Below are 7,790 nucleotides of genomic sequence, written 5' to 3'. Positions count from 1 at the left end.
TGTAGAAATACAAAATATTCAAAATGTGTTTGTTTTGTAGAGGTCTTTGTTTTTCTCCTTATTTTAACAGAAGCATGATCGTTATATCTGTTACACTGTGTGACATGTTAACTCAGTAGTGATGCTGGAAAAAACATGGTGTGTGCAGCTTTTGACCTATGCATTCGCCCATAAATGAGGGAGTTCAAAGCTTCCTCTTATTTACAGTGAAATTTATTTGGGCAACACGAGAGCGTGAGACAGAAAGAAAAAGTGGATGTCTCAAGCCAAAAACATGAGAGTTGGAAACCCTGACATAAGGCAGCACTGTCAAGCTAAAACCATCTGGGCACGGTGCCACGACTAGCTTTATCTGAACTAAATTTACTCTTCTTTTCATCTTACATTTCTGAGTGAAAATTCTAATTTCTGATTAACCTTTAACACAGTCGTGAAGTTCATCATCTTTTCCAGCTTAGCGATGCTGCTTAAGAAGTTCTGCTAAAATGGGATTAGCTTAACAGGTAGCTTTAGGCTAACTAGCACATTAGCTTTTAATTAACTCTTAATCACATATCTAAATGGCAGAGAGGTGTGGTCGCACTCTGTTGGCATTATTTTTTGGCATATTTCACCCCTTCCTATCTCTTATGTGTAAGATAAGCAAATAAAGCTGTATCTCACTGTGACAAGCTAACACACATCTAAAGTCCTCTGAAAAGGAAGCTAATGAACTCCAATTAGCGAACCCGTTACTGCCTCCGGAGCCGGACACTGAAAGCATTTACTGTGTGTGCACATACTCAGACATACACACATAAATATCTGCATACTCACACACAAAGCACCCCCCAGATGAAAAAGTGTAAAGTTGAAAAGTGGACCCAGGTGCACAGTGTCAGGTAAAGCAAACAGACTACTGAGAGTGTGCAAGGTCAGAAGTCATATTGCATGTGTTCCACGTGAAATCTAATGTAAGAACAGGCACGCAAAGCCATATGTAGGGCATGCTGGACTGTTGACATGTTCTTGATACTCAACACACAACACAGTCAATCCTGAGAAAAGCAGCTGCTTTCAATATGTGTTTCATCTATAAACTGCTTTGCATTACCTAATCTCGCTGCAAAACAAGAGAGGTGCCTCCCAATCATTCACACACACAGACCCACACACTACCTCGCTCACCCACTGCAGTTAGAAATCACATATGAGGCACATTAAAAGCCTCTAGAGCAGGATCATGTGTGAAGCCACTGAAGGCTTGTCTAACCAGAGACAGTGAATGGAAACAGACCAGTTAAAGGTGACAGTAAACTTGATGAAAGAAATCATTTTTATTATTATTTAATATGTGCATTAGCTCATTCATTGCTATCATCACATCCTTGCCAAGATTCACAAACCGATTCTGTAAAAATTTTTGCACAGGTCATCAATGGGCAGGAAGCAGCAGTGGTTACATACAGACCGCATCGCGCTATTCATCTGCCCGTTTCTCGAAGTAATTGCGCCCAGGCGTCGGATGGGTTTTTGTGGTGTTTTACAAGAGACAGCTTGCTACAAAAATGCTCTCTGGGCTGTGCATCAGGCATCGTTCTCATAGCAGACTGCGTGTGTCACAGGTGAATCGAAATGCAATGTACATTAAGAAATTTATAAAAGGCAGAACTGCAGGAGAACAAAGTCGGGACGTTTTTGATTAGGAGAGAAGTGGTTCGCAAGCAAAGGATGGACAAGGAAGTTCAATGAGAGACATACGTGGATCTGGACATGCTTTGCCTAATGTTCCTGTTTTTACGAGCGCTGTTAAATTGTCTGTGTAGACTATTTGGCAGGTTTGAACACAGACTGAGCACCACATTCTCACAACTCTTTACCTGTCTGTGTTAAGATTTAGAGTTAAAGGGAGAAATTGCTCATTTGTCAACACCATTTTTTTTTATCTCCATAAGCTGTGATCAGTTACCGAAAACTGTTCTTTCTTTTCTTTTTTAAAAATTGCAGTATGGTTGAGTTTTATGGTCAATAATAGATTGTTTTTTGGGTTTTTTGGCAAGTGTAAGAATTTCCTCTTTGGAATAGCCTATTTGCTTTGATAGGCGAGTGAGCAGAGGTAAAAACTCTCCCGTATCGAAGAAGAGGAACACCGACCGCTCTATTTGTTTAGTCTCCATGGAAATGAAGGCATATCATTGTGTACACAATCAAAGGGTCCACGGGTGAATCACTCTCTATGGCATTTGGCTTTCTATTCAGTCTCCGGCTCTGAATGTGGAGCTGTGTTTTTGCTGGACCTAACATTTTGTGATTATGTCATCTTCAAGCACCTTTACAACGAGTGAATACACAAGCAGTTTTTTTAAATTTTAACTGCACAGCATATGTTAAATGAGCATTGAGCAGAAAGACTTTTCTCACTCTTTGGCTTGTCAGATGCGGTTCATTTGAGTTCACATTACTTCCAGTTTAAATTAGCTGAGCTAAACTTTGTTTTCTCTTCAGAGCAGTTCCCCTGGGCTCGCTGTTGCCTGGTTGCCTTGTTCTCCCAGAAACAGCACGATGGGAGACAGCAAAGCTATGCTACCATCGTCATCACTGTTTAACTTGCTTTAAATACCTGCTGTAGGTACTTTTTAAAAATATGTCACATTTAACAAACAAATCTGTGGACATCTGTGAGTGACAGCTGGCGTAGAGGATGGTGCTCTTACAGTAAAAGTGATTTTAGAAGAAGATATATTTAAAGGGATTCTGATGCATTTCTGCTCTTGCTCTCTGGTCCTTCCACCCTACCCAGATGGAAGGTTTAGATTGCTGTGTGGAGTGATGGGGCCCACAGCACAAAGCTGTACCATGGGGCAGATAACTCCCCACTGCTCCACTAGAATAACAAAATGGAAGTGAATGGCCATAAGTTTTCAGCAAGCTGGGATTCGGTGAAATAATCTAAAATTAATTTACATGCTTTTTTTTTCTCCTTCTGAATGTAATTTAACCAAAAATAAATAAATTTAAAAAATGGTTGCTTGACATTTCTGTCACTTTCACCCGGGGGACAGGACGTGGTGATGAGTGGGGCAGATTAGGAAAAAACCCAGCCACTAGACCCAGATCAGGGAGGAGGGGATGCCGAATGTGACCTTCAAATCCAGCAGGCGGATTGATTCAGGTCCTTTGGGGAGCAGTGGGAAATACCTTGGCCTGACAGGAGACACTGAACTAAGCAACCAGGGCTCCCTTGGGACAGCACTCGATTATAGGATCCCATGAATTCCAGACTCTGGGAAATTTCTTTCCACACCAAAACTTTGGTTGATAAAACAGAAAATGTGCGAATGTTTGACATTTCAGTAATGAACAATATCTAAAATATATTGCTGTACGGTGACTAATACACATAAATATTTTACAGCATCTGGTAACTTTAATGATGAAATTGAATAACTTTGTAGCTGAATGTATATGTTTTTATGACTGTGTTGGTGTCACTTGGACTTTTAATTGAAATCAAAGGAGATAGGCACTTGTGCTGTGTATGTACTGTGATCTGATGAGGGACAAGGCTACATGATTTAATTAAATTTAATTGAATTTAATTGAAATTCACCATACTGCTATTTCTTTTAAATATTTCTTTTTGGCCTTTTGAGCATCATAAAGGCAAGTACCCACCATTGTATTTGCAAAATTGAAGACATCTTTATGCCATTTGACAGACTTGTCCCTGTTTGACCCAGAAGTGGTGGTCCATTACGACCCATTAAACATTAAGGAGAAAGTCAATGAGTTAAAGTAATGGGACACTATTAAATTAACAAAATAATCTGATCGACTTCACATTGCTTTGTTTAATAAACTTAAAAAAAGATGCAGAAAAAACAACACTGCTCACTAAACTCATTAAGGAACTTAAAAGTTTGACAGTGAAAGTATTATTTCTTGTGTTTTATTTTGATAGTGTTTCCTGTCCTCCTAGTGGAGCAAATCTGAGATTGGAGTTTGCATCAGCAGAATTGATGTCTGCAGGGAGAAAGATAGATATGGAGTATCCAAACAGTGGAAGCAATCTGCATTTGGACCACTTATAATTATTACTCGTTAAGAGCATTTAAAATCTATGAATAATTTAAAAGACTTAAGCTAGCTTTCGGCTAAAGAGTTCCAAATTTAGCTTGCGTTGGCATTTGATTCAAATAGTCTTTTAGTTTGACAGCACCTACTATTTTATCATTCTATAAGAGGCAATGTTGTTTCTTCTGATTTCACTGGTTATATTTAAAAGTAGGAAGACATCTTTTCAGCCATTCTTTCCGATACATCCAAACAATCTAGATTTACGCTCCAGAGGGAAAAATATGCAAATCTGATTTTGGAGCAAACTATTTCTTTAAGTCTTCCAATTGTATCTGATTTCACAGATAAAATTAAGTGTGATAATATTAGCATTATAGAAGTGGACGTAAGCTTGGATGTAGGTTTATAAGCAGTTATTTGTTTTGTGAAAGAACACTGGACCACGTTCAAACTCCTCTCAACGCACAGCAACAGTCACTTTTCACTTCGACTCATATCCAGTTGCTTAACTGAAAGCAGACTCTGTTAAATGTTACATATTAAATATTTACTTTCATGCTGTCATTGAACACTGGAACCGGTCAGATGATACATGGAGTATTTGTCGACACACAACAGACCTGAGGCAGATTGTTTAAGCCATCTCCATAAATAATCATATCGATGTATTTCTCTCTGGCGTGACCCTCTTAGATTGCAGCCTGGTTCATTGCTGTTCATTCGGTCCCATCTCCTGCCAAAAAGATCTAATCCTGTCTTCCTCTTCGGCCTGTCTTTATATGAAAAAATATGTGCAATAAAATGTGAATGGGCTCTTTTTTTATTCTCCAGAAAGAGGCCACAGGGGGGAACAAGATTCTGAGTTCTCCCTCTGGATATTGCGGTGTCATTGAGTTTGCACGAGATCGTTACTCTGCTGCGTCTTGTTACCCAATACACTTGCTATATCACCTCATACAAGATCGGTCTCACATGTAAAATGTTTAACACATAAAAACCAGCATCTGTGTCTCAGTGGGAAAACTGAGAACCAAAACAAAACTCTTGAATCCATGTTCTCTGATTTATGCAATTAAAGCAACATTTGACTGTTCTCCACAGCAAGAAGCAAAAATGACTGTAGTTGGAAATCATTTATTAAGACAATCTGATGTCTGTCTCGCCGATGTCTACAGAGAACGAGACCGCACTGAATCAAACAAAACCACAGCAATAGTCTGAGGCTGAAGTAAATCATTTTTTGTCTTGTTTTCTGCAGATCTCACACTGACTGCTGTGCATGAGAAGTTGATGCAGTCATTTACAAAAAAAATATATGAAAATCCGTAAATTGAGCCATGTTTAAAAGGTTGGTGCGATATACAGGGCATGCATCACTCGGATGGGTACGAGCTGGTGCGCAGATTCGAGTCACTGGCATGCTGCGTGATGTGGCCGCACACTGAGCTTTAAAGCTGCTGGGTCATTAAACGTCCACACAACAGCAGCGGAGTGGAATGCTCGTCATGTTAAGGGTCCAGAGTCTAAAACACCGGAAAATTATATGTGAGATTGAGACGTTCATACTGTACACTGGCTGTCTTAATGCAATAGAAAAAAAAAGACCCAAATCTGTGAATTAGGAAGTCAAGTATGTCTCTCACTCTTTGGGAGTATTGATCACAGGAAGCAAACAAGAAGCCTTCAAGTCAGATGTGTGACGGGCCAACTTCCTCTCCTCTTATCCTTTGAGAATGATGTTTGGAGCTTGTTTGAGTCAGTAGTGCTTGATCACTGTCACAGTAGAGTATTGGGAAGGAACAAAAAAAAGGATGTGTTGAAAGTGAGCATGGTACCCTGCGGTGTATTCACCCATTCAAGCTATGATTAAGTGGATCATCTGTGCTGTAGTGTGGACTGAATCTTTCACAGAGCAGCAGGAGATAAGGCAGAGGGGGCATTGGTGACGCATCAGAGAATAGCAGTAATATGAATGAAACATAATTGTGTAGATGGGGAAATGGAAATGGATGGAGAGGCAGGTTTGGTGAGAGAGGTCTGGCCGCGCTGTGGGGACACTTCCGGAACAGGCACTGCTATGAGGACAGGAAATAACACACACAGATTTGTCCCTGCTTGCCATAATAGGAATGGACATGGCAGGCTTATGCATGTTTTACCAAAATATGACAAACTTAAACAACACAGCAGTGTGCATGTGCCTTGACACTGAAGGTATAAGCCTATGCATTTCATTTTGATGAGATTTCCTGTCATCGTAGTGAAGTAAACCTGAGGGTGGAGCTTGCATCAGTAGCGTCCCTCGAGTGGAGTTTCTGCAGGCAGAAAGATAGATATGGAGTATCCAAACAGTGGAGGCAATATACATTATGACCACTTACCATTATTACTTGGTTGGAGCAATAAAAATCTATGAATAATTTAAGAGTTGTGAGTGCTTCTTCTAAAGCTATTGAATGAAGACACCTTAATGTTTATTTTAGCTTGTGTTGTCATTTGGTCAAAATTGTCATTAAATTTTAGATTATTATTGTGTTATTATATTATTGTTCTCCAAGATGCAGTGCTGTTACTGCTGATTTCACTGGGACAATGCATACAAGGCCATTTTTCTTAGCATGGAGACTTTGTAAAAACATATATAGCTACTGTCATAATATCCATTGGTTCTTGATGCCATCCACTGGTACTCTTGTAAAAAGCCCTGAGATAAGCTGTTTGGCTAGTCTCATCTGATCTCATCACGTGTCCAGCCAGTTGTGGATCTGATTGACAAATTAATACTATATGAATGTGCCAGTTTCTCAGTCACTTGTATACTATATTTATTGTCCTTTTTCTTCTCATGGTTACCATAATTTACTAAATGGACATCAGGTAGTCTTTAGTAAGGTTTATAACTGAATCTTTAACGCATTAGCAAAGTGTTCACTCAGGTTGTTGGTCACAGTAGCAGAAGGATAACTTATTTCCAATGAACATCTATACAACCACATTAACCAGAGGAGTTTTCACTAGTGAGTATTGCAGTAACCTTCAAAATATGTCAGTAATGCCAATGCATTCATCCATCCATCCACTGCTCCTGCACTGAAACAGCACTTGGAGGCCAGCAAAGATGAGATCCTGAAATCACCAACGAGGAAGACTTTAGCCACTTGGATACTTCTAGAATTTATTTAAAAATTACGAACAGAATCTGTGACAAAAGTCAACCCTGGAAAATTTAGACACCCACTTGGATTGAGTTCAACTTATTGCCAGCTATGTGGACTACGCTCTCACTCTGGCTGTATGGGCTTTGTAACAAAGGGTCAGCTATCTCATTCCTCCTGAGCACCTCCAACAGGTAGCATGTGAGGGAAATGTTGCAATGCCTTCTCCAAGTCCACAAAGCACATGTAGACTGATTGGGAAAACTCCCACAAACCCTTGAATATAGTTGTAAGGATATAGAGCTGATCCAATCTTCCGAAAGAATGAAAGCTGCATTGTTCCTCCTGAATCTTAGGTTCAACCAATGGATGGGCTTTCCTCTCCAGTGCCTGGTTGTAGACTTTCATAGGCAGGGTGAGTCATCCACCTCAAGGGCTCTGCCACCAAGGAGCTCTTCAATTACCTAAGTGACCTCACCACTAGTGATAGGCGAATCATTTCCCAGATTCTTTCTTCCTTCACTCATCCCCAACTGGTCATGGAAGATGGCTGCCCCTCCCTGAGCCTGGTTCTGCTAG

The sequence above is a fragment of the Oreochromis aureus genome, linkage group 22, assembly GCF_013358895.1.
Source record: "Oreochromis aureus strain Israel breed Guangdong linkage group 22, ZZ_aureus, whole genome shotgun sequence".
NCBI classification, from domain to species: Eukaryota; Metazoa; Chordata; class Actinopteri; order Cichliformes; family Cichlidae; genus Oreochromis; species Oreochromis aureus.
This window is presented reverse-complemented; position numbering follows the sequence as displayed.